Source organism: Zingiber officinale, chromosome 2A, assembly GCF_018446385.1.
Source record: "Zingiber officinale cultivar Zhangliang chromosome 2A, Zo_v1.1, whole genome shotgun sequence".
Taxonomy (NCBI): Eukaryota; Viridiplantae; Streptophyta; class Magnoliopsida; order Zingiberales; family Zingiberaceae; genus Zingiber; species Zingiber officinale.
Window position 1 is genome coordinate 149476213 of NC_055988.1, and position 16963 is coordinate 149493175.

Consider the following 16963-nt stretch of genomic DNA (forward strand, 5'->3'; position numbering starts at 1 on the left):
GTTCGGCGGAGCTTCCGGCGGCGCCGAAGGCCTCCCGCGAGGTGCTGGTGGCGGCCGGTGGCATCCGCACCGTCGTGCGAGTCGCGACAGAGAGACGAGGACGGCGTTTTTTTTGCTTTTTTTTTAGATTGATTAAATTAAAACAATTCCTAACGAGGATAATTTCAATAATAGGGTTGGTTCGTAAAGCCTAATAAAATTATCATCCCAATTAAATATATTTTAAATATATTTTTTAAAATAAATTTTATTAATATTTATAAAAGAAATTTAAATATATAAAATTATATATAAAAATAAAATTCCATTATTAATTTTATAATTTAATAATTTATATAATCAGATTTAAATATATAAATAATATACTTAATTTTTTTAAATAAATAATATTAAATATTAATTTATATATTAACAGATTTAAAAATTATAATAAATATTGTCATTTATCAGATTTAAAAATAAAAAATATAAACAATATTTAAAATTTAAAAAATATAATACATATTATTAATTTATATAAATCATATTTATAAATGTTATATATTATTAATTTATATTAATCGGATTTATAAATATTAAAATTATATTAAAATTTTAAAAATTCTAATAAATATTATTAATTTATATAAATCAATTTTAAAAATATGAAAAATAATTTAGAATTTTAAATTTTTTAATAAATATTATTAATTTATATAAATCAGTTTTAAAAATACATTAAAATTTTAAAAATTCTAATAAATATTATTAATTTATATAAATCAGTTTTAAAAATATGAAAAATAAATTAAAATTTAAAATTTCCAATAAATATTATTAATTTATAAAAGTATAAAACAGATTTAAAAATATATAAAATATATTTAAAATTTAATTTATTTAAACAAATATCGAATAAATTTTATTAATTAGATTAAGATATATAAAAAAAAATATTCTCAGACTTGTTAATGACTTAATGTTATTGAAATATTTTGTATTGTATGTCTGTATGGTATAATTTAATTTTATTATCATGTTATGTTTTGTTATATAGTTATATATAATTTTTTCAAATGATCTGTTAGACTGTTATTAATGGCAAGCAATCCATCTTCGACAGCATCTGTCACTCAACCCGAATCCGAGATTCTTAGAAGAAAGTCAAATGACATCGGATGTGAGTTTGGGATATTGATTGATCCTAAGAACCTCGACAAAATTAAATGTAAGTTATGTGGAAAAGAAATGTCAGGAGGAGTGTATAGGATAAAGAAGCATATTGAAAATATACCTGGAAATGTATCTGGTTGTCGAAAAGCATCTCAAGAAGATAAAAATAAGTGCAAACAGACTATTTTAGAAGGGAGGAACATAAAGAAGAACAAAATAATGGAAGAATAAAGTTGTAGAGCAGAGGTGGCTATTTCCCTAAATGAAGAAGAAGGTCTTGAAATTGAAGGGATGGATGGAGTTAAAAAACCTCTTCCACTTGGCCCCATGGACAGATATGCATCGACAATTGCTCTAGAAAATGCAGGCTCCAATGGAAGTAAAGTGCTTCGCCAAAAAAATATAAATGAGACTCTTTTCAAAGAGAGAACTCAACAAGTTCAACAATATGTTGAGAGATGAGTTTATGAAAATGGAATCTCATTCAATGCTGTTGATAATGATAGCTTCAAGCAACTAATGGAGGCAGTGGGTCAATTCGGACTAGGATTCAAGCATCCAACTCAATATCAACTTAGGGAGCCACTATTGAAAGCCGAAGTTGAAAGAACAAAACAATTGCTGAAGAAACATGAAGAAGAATGGGCATAGAATGGATGCTCGATCACGACAGATGCATGGAGTGATAGAAAAGGAAGAAGCATCTTAAATTTGTGTGTTAATTGCAAGGAGGGTACTACATTTTTAGAGTCTAAGGAGTCTTTAGACGAGACGCATACAGCTGAACTTATTTTTGAGTATGTTGACAAGTGTGTTGAACAAGTAGGAGCTCAGAATATTGCTCAGATTGTAACAGACAATGCCACCAACAATATGGATGCAACTAAATTGATGAGAGAAAAGTGACTTGGGATTTTTTGGAGTTCATGTGCAACTCACACAGTTAATCTCATGCTAGAAAATATTGGCAAACTTCGACGATATAAAAAGGTTATTGAGCAATCCAAGTCTTTTACCATTTTCATCTATGCTCACCATAAGACTTTGCCATTGATGAGCAGTTTCACGAAGAAGAGAGACATAGTCCGACCAGGAGTTACTAGATTTGCATCAAATTCCCTCACATTGCAAAGTTTGATTGAAAAAAAAAAGCTAGTTTAAGGGCCATGTTTACAAGTGATATGTGGGAGAAATGTAAATGGTCAAAAACAAACAAAGGAAAATTGGCTTACTCTACAGTGATGAGCATGAGTTTTTGGAATGGAGTGACACTTTGTTTGAAAATATTTGCTCCTTTGGTAAGAGTTCTTCAATTGGTAGATCGAGATAGAAAGACATCGATGGGATTTTTATATGGGGAGCTTCTTCAAGCTAAAGAAGATATCAAGGTGGCTCTGAACAATGTGGAGTCAAATTATCAGCCTATCATAGCCATTATTGAGTCAAAAATGAAGGATAGACTTGATACATCATTGCATACCACTGTTTTTTTGTTGAATCCTTATTTTTACTATAAAGATAGTTCTATTGCTCTTTATGAGGAGGTCGCGACGGGGATTTTTGAATGCATGGAAACTTTGCATGCCAATGAGTTAGATCTACAAGATACAATTATTAACAAAGAATTTCCAAAATATAGAGATAAGATAGGGTTATTTGGAAAAACATTGGCAGGAAAAACATGTGAAAAAAATGATGATACATTTGATCCATGTGCATGGTGGAGTACATACGGTGCTCACACACCTAACTTGCTAAGGGTGGCATTGAGGATACTTTCATTAACTATAAGTTTATCTGGGTGTGAAAGAAATTGGAGTACATTTGAAGGAGTAAGTTTTAAACTTTCAGTCATTAATTAAATCAGCTATAATTTTTAATGTCTATATATTCAGGTACTAACTATAATATTTACTTTCTTTGTTTTTTTTAGATTCATACAAAGAAAAGAAATATATTGGATGCCAACAGGTTGAACAATCTAGTATTTGTCCAATTTAATGCTAGATTGTTGAACAAACAAAAAAGAGAAAAAGAAATAAATATTGATGTCCTTCTTGCAAAAGATGCTTCAAATGCACAAGGTTGGATTGTGGATGGTGGGGAAGATGATGAAGTTGAACTAGGTTCCGAGCTCACTTGGCAAATGATTGATGAAGCAAGTGGAGCAGATGAAAATCTATAACCCTGAAGAAGCTCTAGAGTGAGAGAACTTCATGAAGATGATTTTGAATCCGAAGAAGAAGACGAGGATCACAATAATGATATTGAGTTTGTGTCCGATGAAGAACAAGTTATTGAAAATTATGGAGAAGAAGAAGCAGAATAAATATGAGTCTATGAGATATTATTAGTTGTCTAATTTTGAACTCATTTTGTTAAGACATGATTTATGTTATTTAACAATTATATTTTGCTTAGTGGTTACTGGTTCACAATGCATTGTAATCTTGAATTGAACTATTGCTACTATTTTCTAATGTTCTACTATTTACTACATGATTATGATAACTTACTGTATGTTCTATTGTTCAACTGTTTCTTTTACTCATATTTACTGAGTCTAGTATATTTCCTTTGCACAAAACTATTAGTTTTCTTTTATAGTTTTTCATTTTTTGGTATTGGAAAGTATGCATTTATTTCAGCATACATAGTTAGATCTCCATTGCTATGAAATTGTTTAAGACAACATTTAGATTTGCATATGATATTGTCCACAGTCTACATGAAACAAGGGATACCAAGGAATCCGCCTAGCGGCGCCTAGTCCCTGCCTAGGCGCTAGGCGTTGGTCTGCCGCTCGACTAGTGCCTAGCGAATTTTAGAACCTTGGTTTGAAGGTACGCCTCCATCCGTCCCTTCCAGTAGCTGAAATCTTCTCCGGTGAAGAGCAGAGGTCGGGTTGTGTTGTAGCCTTCTTGATGGGTCATTTATAAAGAGAAATCTTGCACACAAAAAATATAATAACAAATGTTCCAAGACTTGATCTTAGATTAGTAGTGTAGGAGAAAAAAAATAGTAATTCAGGATTTTTGAGAAAAAATAATAAAAAAATAATAAATATTATTAAAATAATATAAAAAATATATTACCACAAATTTTTGAAAATGTGATATTTCGCTAATACGGATTAGTGGTGAAAAGATCTTAATGAATTTTTTGAAATTAATTTTGGAGGGAAAAAATGAAATGCATAAGGTTTTATTTTTACCCTAAATGAACGAAAAAGCGACAAAAAAAATGCTCGAACGGTAGTTGTACCAATTCATAGCAACCCCGCTCTGATACCAATTGTTGGATCGAAAGCGCTAGAGGGGGGGGGGTGAATAACGCTCGTGGCTATTTCGCTCGTTTCAGAATCGTAAAAACGTATCGAGTTGTGGCAGCGGAAACAGAAAAGAAGGGAACAAAACAATCACATAGAGAAGACCAAGATTTACTTGGTTCGGAGCCTAGGGCGACTCCTACTCCAAGGTCCGCGATCTTTGATCGCTTTCTGTGGGCAACAACTATATCGCGCAAAGATTGTACAAAGATGTATTACAATGAGTGCAATAATTAAAAGCAATTATATCGACGACAGAATCGAAATCTCGAAGCTCTGGGTCATCGAGGACTTGTAACAGCACTTCAGGGCGTCTTTTGGAGCAGCACGTTGTAGTAGTAGCACTTAGAAATCGTTGATCTGACTGCTGCCTTGAGAGCCCCTTTTATGCACTGCTGGAGGCGCCTCCAACACCAACCAAGGCGCCTCCAACAAGCCGAGTCAGCCGCGTGGATCAGAACGGACCTGGTCGCAACTCATCCACTTGAAGGCACCTTTAAGCCAATCCAAGGCGCCTCCAATCTCTGGTCCAAGGCGCCTCTAGTTCCATCCAAGGCGCCTCTAGCGCCGCTTCGCGGCCAGCTCATGTTCTGCACCCGAGGCACCTCCAAGCTCTATGGAGGCACCTCGGACACTGTTCATCCGAGACTTAGCTTGTTCCTTTTGTACCTGCAAGACATGTTAGTCCCAAAACTACAACATACCCTGCAAGACAATGTTAGAATATAAATGACAGTATGATTATAGAGTGTGACAGTCATCGGACTGCCCGGGTCTGATTTCGGATCTCCGACCGGAAACCCTATGTCGACCTGACGCCTACTGTTCCCTCTATGGGGAACGCGCCCTCACTTACTCTCCTCAGGAGAGATTACCTAGTGTCAGTCAGGTCCTCCAGATCGACTAGACTTCCTGCCTAGGGTTACTACTCCCTAGGACCTAGGGTTATCACCCCCTTGGATTTTTCTCCACCTAGGGTTACCACCCCTAGGACCTAGGGTTACCGCCCCCTAGGGTTTTTCTCCACCTAGGGTTGCCACCGCCTAGGACCTAAGGTTACCACCCCCTAGGGTTTTTCTCCACCTAGGGTTACCACCCCCTAGGACCTAGGGTTACCACCCCTTAGTATTTTTCTCCACCTAAGGTTACCACCCCCTAGGACCTAAGGTTATATGCTCTTAGAATTTTTCCTTCACCTAGGGTTACCACCCCCTATGACCTAAGGTTACCACCCCCTAGAGTTTTCACCTGCCTAACCGTAGTTAGGACTTTCCTGAAACCTCATTTAAGCACTTTAGATAACAAGGAATCTTAACTTTGAATCCCTTTGCCATTATCAAAACCTAGGTTCGATCGTCGGATGCTTCCCGCACCAACATGATTTACCTGCTGAATATGCTCTATTGTCAGTGGCACAAACCTCCAAAAGAGTATGAGGAGATACATGGGTGGTTCCCACTATAGGCTGACCAGTGGCCGCTCGGCCAGGACACACCCCGCTCTACTGTGCTGAACCGAGCAAATCTCCCTTCACTTAGCTTTTTCGTTGTCGGAGGGCTGCCTCTCATCCAAATGGGCATGCCTCCCACTCGACTGAGAGAGCGATCGGGGGATGCACTGCTTGTTTGTCTCTTAACCTCGAGTTATCCATTTGACCTTACTTGTCCGCTCGGACATGTCGTCCGCTTGGACGTAATTGACCCGCTTAGCCGATTTTGACTTCGTCCTTGACTTTGATCTCATGTCAGTCAGTCTTCCTTGCTTTGACCTATCTTTGGTGGGGCCCCTCTTCATCACCATATCACAAGCCTTCCCTTTAAGTCTAGTTAAAGAATGTTGTAAGTCTAACTGATTAGATAGTTAGTGTATTTTGGAACTCTTTCTTCCCGACTGGGTGTTCTAGGGTTTAGAGTCGCTGCTCGATTGTAATCTTCACTATCCAAGGGTTTATAGTCGCTGCTCGACTGTAAAATTTCTTGCTTAACGATTATAGCCGCCCGGCTATGATGTTCCTTGCATAAGAGTTTATAGCCGTCGCTCGACTATGATGTTCTCTGCATAAGAGTTAAAGCTGCCGCTCGGCTTGATCGTGGACCACACTTAGCCGTTTTTCAACTTCCTATCTTTGCCCCGCTTGCTTAATCCACATAGTGCCTTGAATGTCTACAGACATCACCTAATTTCTTGGAAACTATTACAATCATCTATTATTAATGTAAAACATGTTGACCATGCCTTTCAATTATGCTCTATTAATGCTCTCTGTAATCAGATGTCATGTGTCACCTTTTCCTACCGCCGCATTTATGATGTGGCGGGCAGCTGTTTATGTCTGATGTGACGTCTACCTTTTCAAATTCAACGATCATGATAAAGCCTCGTTTTCCAAAGCCCTTAATCGGATGTCTTAGGTCGATCGTTCGCAGGGTTTTTAAACCCTTAACTTTTTCCTTTGCCCTATTGTATTCTTTATATTCATCTCCATTGCCTCCCTGCTCTCTTTTCTCTGTTCGTCGTCGATAATCTTTTTCTCTCTAGCAAGTCTCTGTTGGGACCTTTGTGCCCGCTAAAGGGGGGGGGGTGAATAGCGTCTCGTCGCTTCGTCGGTTGCTTCGTCTTGATAATATGCAGCGGAATACTAATACAAAAACAACCAACGCTAACTCAAGGATTTACTTGGTATCCACCTCAAGAAGAGGTGACTAATCCAAGGATCCACACTCTGAGCACACACCTCCACTATGAAATACTCCTCGGTCGCAGCCGAAGGCGGAGAAGCCTTACACAAACACCTCACAACAAGAATCACTCAAACAAGAAGAAAATACACAAGTGTATAAAATAAAATCTCTCCTTGCTTGATCTTGCTGATGTAGGTTGCCTCTTGAACCTTGGAAATGCACCCCAAGAGCCTTCAAGAACTAGCGGTGAAGATTGGAAGAAGCTCGGTGAAGATCGCACAAAAAAATCGCAGGAAGAACACAAAGTTCTAGCGAAGAAAACGCTCCACCCAGGCTTTATACAATGCTCCCAATCGATCCAAATTAGTCTCAATCGATTGCCACGTCACATCTGCACAATCCCCACCGTCCATTGCTCATTTCCTGCTCAACGGCCACTTCCCAATCGATCGACCGATCGATTGGGACCATCTGAATCGATCGGCCTATCGATTCAAACCCATTCTGTGCTCTCCCGTCTGCGCGAGAGCTTCTCCTCCCTAATCAATCGCCCGATCAATTGGGAAACCTTCTGTGCTTGCGAGTAATGCTCCCAATCGATCGACCGATCGATTGGAGTTATCCCACACTCGCAGCACACTCCAATCAATCGACCGATCGATTGGACACTAGTTCAATTGATCGACTGATCGATTGGACACTGGTTCAATTGATCGACCGATCAATTGGGCACTAGTTCAATTGATCGACCGATCAATTAAACACCCTGGACTTGCCTCAAACTCAAGTTCAAGGTCCCAAACCCAGCTCCCGATCAACCATGACCTGTTGGGTATCCATGACTAGCATTTGGCCAACACCCAACTGACCTCAAACTAGCCTTCTAGCCTCCTCCATCAGCCTTACGTCCCTCGAATATCTCCTATCCTTCACGCCTTGTCTTCAGGAGATTCCTTCGGCCTCATCCTAGTTGTCGGATTATACACCACACTCGATCAACCTCAAATTAGCCTTTTAGCCTCCTCCATCAGCCTTGCGTCCCTCGGATATCTCCGATCCTTCATGCCTCGCCTTCAGGAGCTTCCTTCGGCCTCATCCTAGTTATCAAGTTCTCCTTGCCAAGCCACACTAGGACTTACCTTGCCAAGACCACATACTTGGACTTTCAACCTTTGCCAAGATCACACTTGGACTTTCCCAATTGCCTGGCTCCTCACCAAGACTTTCTCCCTTTGCCAAGATCACACTTGGACTTTTCAATTACCTGATCTCACTTATCAGGACTTTCACCACTAAGTCTAGTCAATACTAACCTACTTGGATTTTCACTCTTGCCAACCTTCCTGTTGGACTTACCTTTGCCTAATCTCCAATTAGGACTTTCCTAGTCAAGTCTCCTATCAACCTTGACCTACTTGACTTCTCTCTTGCCTAATCTCCAGTTAGGGCTTTCCCAGATGCCTAAATTCCAATTAGGACTTTCCCATTGCCTAAACTCCAGTTAGGACTTCTTCACTGCCTAACCTCCAGTTAGGACTTCACCACTGCCTAACCTCTAGTTAGGACTTCACCATTGCCTAATCTCCAGTTAGGACTTCACCACTGCCTAACCTCCAGTTAGGACTTCTCCACTGTCTAACCTCCAGTTAGGACTTCCAGACACCTAACCTCCAGTTAGGACTTACCCAGTCAAGTATCCTGTCATCCCTGACCTACTTGACTTGTCTTCTTCTCAACCTGGTCAACTCTTTGACCATCTCCACAACCGGACGATTTCCCTAGAACTCTCCATATATTGTTAAATATCAAAACTCAAATCTCGACTCAAGCTTAACTCAACTCAAGCTTAGTCAAACTGGTCAAACTTGACCTAGGAAAATTGCCCCAACAATCTCTTCTCTTTTCTCCCTTTCAACCTTAAATTTCATGCCAGTCTCTCCTTCTTCATCCCCGACTATGCCCGGACAATGGTACACCTCCACCGAGTCCAAATTCAATGGTGATATAACTACAACAAAAATGACTTTCCGCAGCGCATCATCAACGACACGCGGTTAAAGCACGCCGTTAATAATAGTTTTTACGGCGTGCCCAATTATGTGCGCTGCAGATAGTATAATATTTATATAAACTATGGCTTGCCAAAATAAGTATGCTGTCAATAAATTTTTCTATGGCATACAATGTGTGCTGCTAAAATTTAATATTAATAGCGTGCAGAGTGTGTTGCTAATAGTTATTATACATATATAAATGATAGCGTACAAAAATATATGTTGCGAATAAATATTATAAAAATTTAACAGCATACAATATGCACCGTTAATAATCCTCCAAATTTTCTAAATATCAAGCCAAAAATTTTCACACAAAACCTCCCACAATTATTAGCCAAACATCCTCACGCCCGTGAACTACTTCCAGGCGAAACGTCCTCACGCCGAACCTCTCCTCACGACATACAAAAACTAGCCGGCAAAACCTAAAATCGCTACCTCTCCTCACGCGACCTCCTCCTCACGCAAACCTAAACTCCTCTCCACCAACAGTGAAGCCCTCTCTGTCGAAGCCCTCCTCCTCACACGAACTCTCTCTGCCGAAGCCCTCTCCGTTGAAGCCTCCTCATGTGAACTCCCTCCGCTGAAGCCTCCTCACGCAAACTCCCTCTGTCGAAACCTCACTGCCGCAACCCTAAACTCCTCTCTCTGCCGAAGCCCTCTCCGCCGAAGCCTCCTCACGCGAACTCCCTCCGCTAAAGCCTCCTCACGCGAACTCCCTCCGTCGAAGCCTCTCTGTCGTAGCCCTAAACTCCTCTCTATCGAACATCTCTGCCCATCCTATCTTAGACGAAGTGCTCTAAGGCGAAGCCCTCTCCGGTGAAGCCCTCTCCGCCGAAGCTCTTCTCAGGTTGGATTTTCTTTTGTTTTCTTTGTTTTTCTTGTATTATGTTTTCTTTTGTTTTCTTATCAAAAATCAAATGAAATAGAAGGATTCAAAGAATAGAGACACACTGATTGGTTACAAGCCAAGGTGTATGTCAGGTTTAAAGCACTAGATAGATCTGAGAATTTCTGGCAGTTCAGTCTAGTTTCAAGAAGAACAAGAAGCTGGTGATGAGGACGAGGAGGTCATATTTAAGATTGGTGTTGCCGCCAATAAGTAAAATTTGATTATTTTTAGTCATTTTTAGTCAACCTGTCTCATGGAGGCGCAAAAGGAAATTATTTCAGTAGCAATTTATTTTATTCAGAATCTAAACATGCAAAGATGATCAAAATTGTTGTTATCTCTCTACTGTTGCTATGTTATAAGAAACGTTCTATAGATACACAGAGTATCGAACTTCATCAAGTTTTGACTTTTGGTTTTTAATTGGATCATGTTAGCCTAGTATTTAGGCTAGAGCTTTTCTCTTTTCATCTTTTATTTTTATCTATTAGGCTGATGCAATGCATTGAAAGAAAGACAAACTATTAAGTATAGTTCTACATTTCAAATATGATAATGATGATGGATGCCATATTTGTTTTGTAACTTCCTTTTTTCTGTCTGGTTATTCAACTGCAGATACGATTTGCTCTGTCTTGAAGGAATTTCTTAGGCTCTTACACTACAAGAAAACAGGGTTTCAGAAACAGATTTTTAAGACGGAATTAAAATTTGTTTCAGATTTAGGTCAATTAGAAACGGATTTACTACAGAATCACTAATCTATTTTAATTTAATAAAATATAATGTTTGAAAAAATAAATGGAGACGGAAATTGAAATGAATTTGAGACAGAACTATAAATAAATTTTTATAAACAAAAGTAAATACGGTTTACAAACAAAATTTGAAACGATATAATTTCTATCAAAAAAGTTGTTTAAAATTTAATGAAAAATTGAGACAGAAAAAAAAAATCCGTTTTAAATTTATATAAATTAGAGATAATTTTTTTTGACAAAAATAAAATCCATTTCAGATTTATGTAAATCAAAGATGAATTTGCTACAGAATTTAGTAGTTTGTTTATAAATATAGTATTTGAAAAAAATTAAGACAAAAATTAAAATAAATTTCTGGCAAAATTATAAATAAATTTTAATAAAAATAAATAAATATAGATTATAAATAGAATTTGAAATTGTATAATTTTTATCAAAAATTCCTTTAAAATTTAATGAAAATTTGAGATGAAAAAAATCCATTTCAAATTTATACGAATCATAGATATGTTACAAAATACAAATGTATTTCATTAAAAAAATATAATATCTAAAAAGAATTTAAGATGAAATATAAAACAAATTTAAAATAATATTTCATATAAATTATAAAAAGTATTATTAAATACATATAAATATAAATATTTAATTTTCCCTTTAACTTATTATTTCTTTTCCCTTTCCTCTCAAATCGCTCCTAACCTAATTCCTTCTCGTACCCGAGCCTCCTCACTCGAGCAAGTCGCGCACCTTGCATGGTGGTGAGGATGCCTGGGCCATGGCGACAAGGACACCCACGGCAGTAAGGACGTTGGCGGCCGCTTCAAAGCCGCCATTGGTAAGCCTCCAGTGCTCAACATCCTCACCTTGGCCAAGATCGAAAGCGACCAAATCAAGGTTTTTTCTTTCCCCAAATTGCATTACAGAATCTAAGTTTTTAAATCCACCCATGCGCTACCACCATCCATGACCTCCTCTGGAACCACAGCCTCCCCAACAAGTTATCCCCAAGTCTGTCAAGTGTTTATCCTACGATGATGCCTCCGATCTTCTCGAGGTCCGACTCTAAGGCCCCTGCTATGTGCACTACGAAGATGGGCTCACCTACTTCGACAGGGAGGTGAGGGGGAACCTCAGCTACGGCACGCTCCGTAGGGTGGTTGGGTGGGCATAGGAGGAGCTGTTCCTTAAATTCCCTATCAAGGGGATCATGGTCACCGATCCCACCTCTGGCATGATCCACTTTGACATCGGCATCGCCCGCAAGCGCCTTGCTGCCTCTGCCTTCGACATGCCGCCGGAATGCCGCCCGGAAGTGGAAGAAGCGACCGTCAGAATAGGTGAGTATGCCCGATTGAAAATGAAGTGATCTTGATTTTGTGTGATTATTGCTGCATTTGTTGGCTACTGGATGATCGACATCTACTTCCTCTACATTTTCTATTTCTTCTTGCTTTCCAACTAAAGATTGATTTTTTTTCCATTGACAATCCTTTCTCTTCTGCAAAATATGATCTTCATGTTGTAAATTTCTGAATTTTTCTAGAATTAAACTTCAACATACGCCCATTTAAAATAGCAATGCTTGTTGTTAAGACAAACCTTTATTCTTTGACATTTCTTGTTTACTTCAATGTTGATTCTACCCATGTGACATTTTGTTGATTAATATTTCTTTAGTTATTCTTCTGCTTAATTGATTTTGATTTTAGTGTATATTTCCTTTTGCAAGTTTTGGCTTTTGCTTCTCCAAATAGGTTGAGTTCCACACACTAGAACCTTGCTTACAAGCAACAACTTAATTATTTTACTTCATTTCATTGTCAATGGCGTGCCAACTTGCTTGCCAAAGGCTTGGAAATTTGTTCAACCTGTGCCCTCCATTTCTGTCACAAGATTTTTGGATACTGTATTAAATTAGTTACTGAGATCATTCTACAATTGCAATCTCTTACTTATGGTTATATTTCCTCTTGAGTTGTGCAGTCCTTGTCTTTAGTTTTGTTCCTTTCCTGTGCCAGGTGTGTGGCTTTGTTCTCTGCTACTTCAAGTAGGAGTAATTTTTCAACACTATTCGAGCTGAACTCATTAAATGTGTCTGTGTGTTTTCTTAGTTCCTTTGCAGAGTCATTGCAAATAGTTGGTGGATTTCTTCATCAGAGTTGATCATCATAAAAAAAAGTACTCCCAAATTTCCCTTTCATCTTTCAACATTCATTTCTATTCATAGCTTATGATGCATTGTAAATGCAATAATGTTCTTCAAACCATTTCATTGCTTGTTTTTCATCTCTTCAGTAATTCATAAAATTGCCAATGGTTGCCTTACTCAAGTTGAGGTTAAGATCCAAGGTTTTGTTCTTATTGCAAAGGGTTTATTTGCATCTTTCAAGGATGAGGCTATCTCTTCATTCTCTCTGATCACCAAAAGAAGGTATTTCTTTACTAGTTCCTATCCATGTTATTGTTTCTGTTGATATATTATATTACACTCGGCTGCTTTAAAGCCCATTTTAATAATTTTTTCTTCAACTATGTTTTCCTTGCAAGTAACCTATAGTTTTAAAAGGACTTGATTTCCTATCAAAATTCCTTGAATCGTGGTTTATACAATAACATACATGGTGTTTAAAGGAAGTTATGCATTATGAATATTAGTTGAATAATAACTGATTGTTTTTCTCTGACATATAGAGAAGAAAATTTTTACCAGATTGAATTTTTAACTTCCCAATAACTAATTATTTTTCTTTGGCCTTTCAGATGACACTTTCACAGGTGTAAATGACTTCCATTTATTTTGAATATTTGACAATCTTCGGGCTCCATGTGAAGCCTTTACAAAGATTCAAAATATTTGCTTCTATTATTGGAAAATCTGTCTGTATTCTTCTTTTAATTTTTAGTAGTGATATTAGAGAGTTTGTGGACAACAAATCAGCCTGAGTTAATATAAGTTAAAATAATTAATTGTTTATTATTTTTTTATTATATCATGCATGTATCTCATTTGTTTGTTTTTATATTTATCAAACTAATATAAGTTATTGTAATATGAACAGGAACAAAATAGAGAAAAACAAAATTTTGATGACTACTCTACTCATTCTTCATTCAATCTTCAATCTTGATGTGATGTGGTGGGTGGAAAATTTGCTAGAGGGTTACAATCTACAGTGATGAGATGTGATGAGTGATTCATGTAAGGGGAGGGTGTATGAAGTTCAACACGATTGACACTTTGGAAGATCAAACCACTAAAGTTTCAACAAATTTGCTCTAATAAGAAGAATAAAGAATTATCACAAAAAGTTGAAGACATGCAGCTACTAGCAAGAGGATGGAGGAAGAAATTACTAAAAGGAAAAGAAAATTGGAATTGTAATGTGTGATTGCTTTTATCTTAAAACTATGTGAATATTTATTTATCTCAATGTTAATCATATTGTACTTTTGGATTTAGAAATTAGTTATTTTAATATTTTAAATTTATTTGAAATTTGTGATTTCTTATTGTAAAGTAATATGTAGATATGAAATGTAGGTAAAATTAGTGATAAATTTGAAAATAAAATTATATGTGTATTTATAAACAGAATTATAAATGGATTGATAAACATATTAACATTATATTTGTTAGGTAATTCGAGACAGACTAAAGACAGATTTAAAACAAAATTAGAAACAAAATTTGTATTTGAAATTAATTTCATTTAGTTAAAATAAAAACAGATTCATAAACAGTTTTTTAATCCGTTTTTGAAATTAGAGACGGAATATTTCCGTCTCAAGATTAGCCACGGGGCTTTCACTAACGAATTTTTGAAACGGAATATTCTGTCTCAAATATTTTTTAGAAACAGAAAAATGACTTTCAGAGACAGAATTTTTCGTTTCTGAAGCCATGTTTTCTTGTAGTGTTAGAATTTTCATTGAAAAGGAAGCTAGCCCTTTGTATACAGTCACTAGTGTCTCACCCGAATCAATACTCAAAATGCATGTCAAACCTGAGGTGATTAAAATGATTGAGACAAGCTTCCTGGGTTTTCTTGTTTTATTTTTGTTCTTATATCTTTTTTCTTTATTTTTTGAGACAAGAACAAAGTTTGTAACATGATTCTCTTATTTAATAGACCTCATTGATCCGACCTTTTGTTGTTTGTGCTGTTTTGAGGGGAATAACCTTTGATGAAGCAAGATACAACAACTTCATTGACCTGCAAGATAAATTGCACCAAAATATATGTTGGTATGCTACATGTTTCAATTATTGCTGGTTTTCTCCATTGTTTTTGTTGGTGAATCAGTGTCAAAATTTATTTTTCTTGGAATACCAAGCGAAGAACCTTAGTTTCAATTGGGACACATGATTTGGATACAATACAAGGTCCTTTTTCCTATGAGGTAACCTATGTGCCTTGCTTTATGATAAGTAGTAATCTTTTGTGCTTTTGGACCTTATGTTATTGCTATTAATAAGCTTGAAATCATATAACACTATTATGGAGATAATGAACTGTGCATAACCAACACAAATCATCCAGAAGATATGGAATTCATTACTAATATAGTACGTTATCGAGAAGCTTGATATGGAATCCAGTACATTATCGAAGTCTCTTCGTATACGATACTACAGATGACACGATTCTGAATGCTATTATATTGAGATTCTAGGTAGTAGGTAGAAAGTCCTAATTACATTGTTCAACATGCCATAGTTAGCAAAATGTCTATGCCTTTTTTACTCTTCACATGAAATAGCTAATGAAGCTTTTAGTGCCCCACCCTTGTTCTTCTCTCATATGAGGATTTCCAATGTTCTTACAATTTTTTCCTTTCCTTTTCACTTTTTAGACTTTACCACCTCAAGAGATTAATTTTGTGCCTTTAAAGAAAGTACTTCAATATTTATGTACTGTCGTCTTTGTACAGTTTGATGCTATAAATATCACTTAATTCTAGCTACTTTTGCAAGATCCACATGCCATTCTTCATTTTTTCTGTATGAAAATTTCTCCGATATGCTACTTTTGAAAATTTGTTAGAAATTAATGAAGTTAAAGTACTGTTATAGATAACTTTATAGATTGGAGAGGTTTGCAATCAATAATTTAATGTCTCGTTTAGTAGTCTGTAGTCTTATTTCTAGTAAATTTTTTGTGTTAAATAATTGATCCATATAATTTTGGTTTAATTCTATTTTTCTTTGTTGCTTTGTAGGAGAAAATTTTTAGGACTGATGAGCTGTTGGAATATTACAAAGTAAGTTTTTCTAGATTGTTTCTTCAATAAATTGATTGATTAATCACTGATGCAGAACTTCTTTCTTCTATTTAAAAGCACTTATTCTACGTTGATAGTGGATTAATGTAAATGCTCCTATCTATTTTGAAACACAGTAGCTTGCCTCTGTTGTCGACTTGTATATTAATAATTTATTTCTTTTGTATGCCTTGTTTTGTGAAAATGCAAATTTCTAAAACCATGAAGACTATTGACTTATCACCATTCCTGTATATTGCAATCAGATATGAAGCTTAAGAAGTTCTTGCACATAATTGAGAACTCTCCTGTGTACCCAGTGATCTATGATAGAAATATGTAAAAACAATCATCTGGTACCCACATTATTTGGCTACAACCTGACAATCTCTTGGTTAATTTGTCAAATAATTGATTTTGATTATTCTCTAATGTACTTTATACTTATATGTTGTCCTTTAATGTACTTCTGGTATTGGGAATGATTTTGGTAGCAATAGCGATATCAATAGTGGTGTAAAAAAAAGTGATGGTTTTGGTCATGTTTTTCAAGTAATTATCATAAATTATGTATTTCTAAATCACAAAATTGTTACAAAAATATACATGATTGAATTAATAATTTTGTATTGTTTATTTACAATCAAATTTGAGAAATGTGAGTCATGGAGATATCTGTGCTAATACCAAATGTAAGCTGCTTCATTGGTCTACCGATGAATTAGTTGTTGCAGAAGGTCGAATTGCATCCACAGATCCAAACATAAAAGTGCATCACGTTATTCTTGGTGGATCATGTTGGAAAGTTTAGGTTGATAAGGTTTTGG

The 16963-nt window shown here is 36.3% G+C and overlaps 1 long non-coding RNA gene across 3 annotated transcripts; it reads left to right on the forward strand.

The window, feature by feature from the left end:
- Positions 1-11555: 11555 nt before the first annotated feature.
- LOC122042639 lies at positions 11556-16583 on the forward strand. Of its 3 annotated transcripts, XR_006129327.1 has the most exons (8): positions 11556-11768; positions 11860-12211; positions 12986-13052; positions 13170-13305; positions 13934-14883; positions 15005-15120; positions 15210-15275; positions 16095-16583. It is a non-coding gene; the product is annotated as an uncharacterized LOC122042639 (long non-coding RNA). The 3 variants fall into 3 exon arrangements; XR_006129326.1 differs by having other exon boundaries at positions 13934-15120; XR_006129328.1 differs by having other exon boundaries at positions 11556-11709; positions 11798-12211; positions 13934-15120.
- Positions 16584-16963: the final 380 nt, after the last annotated feature.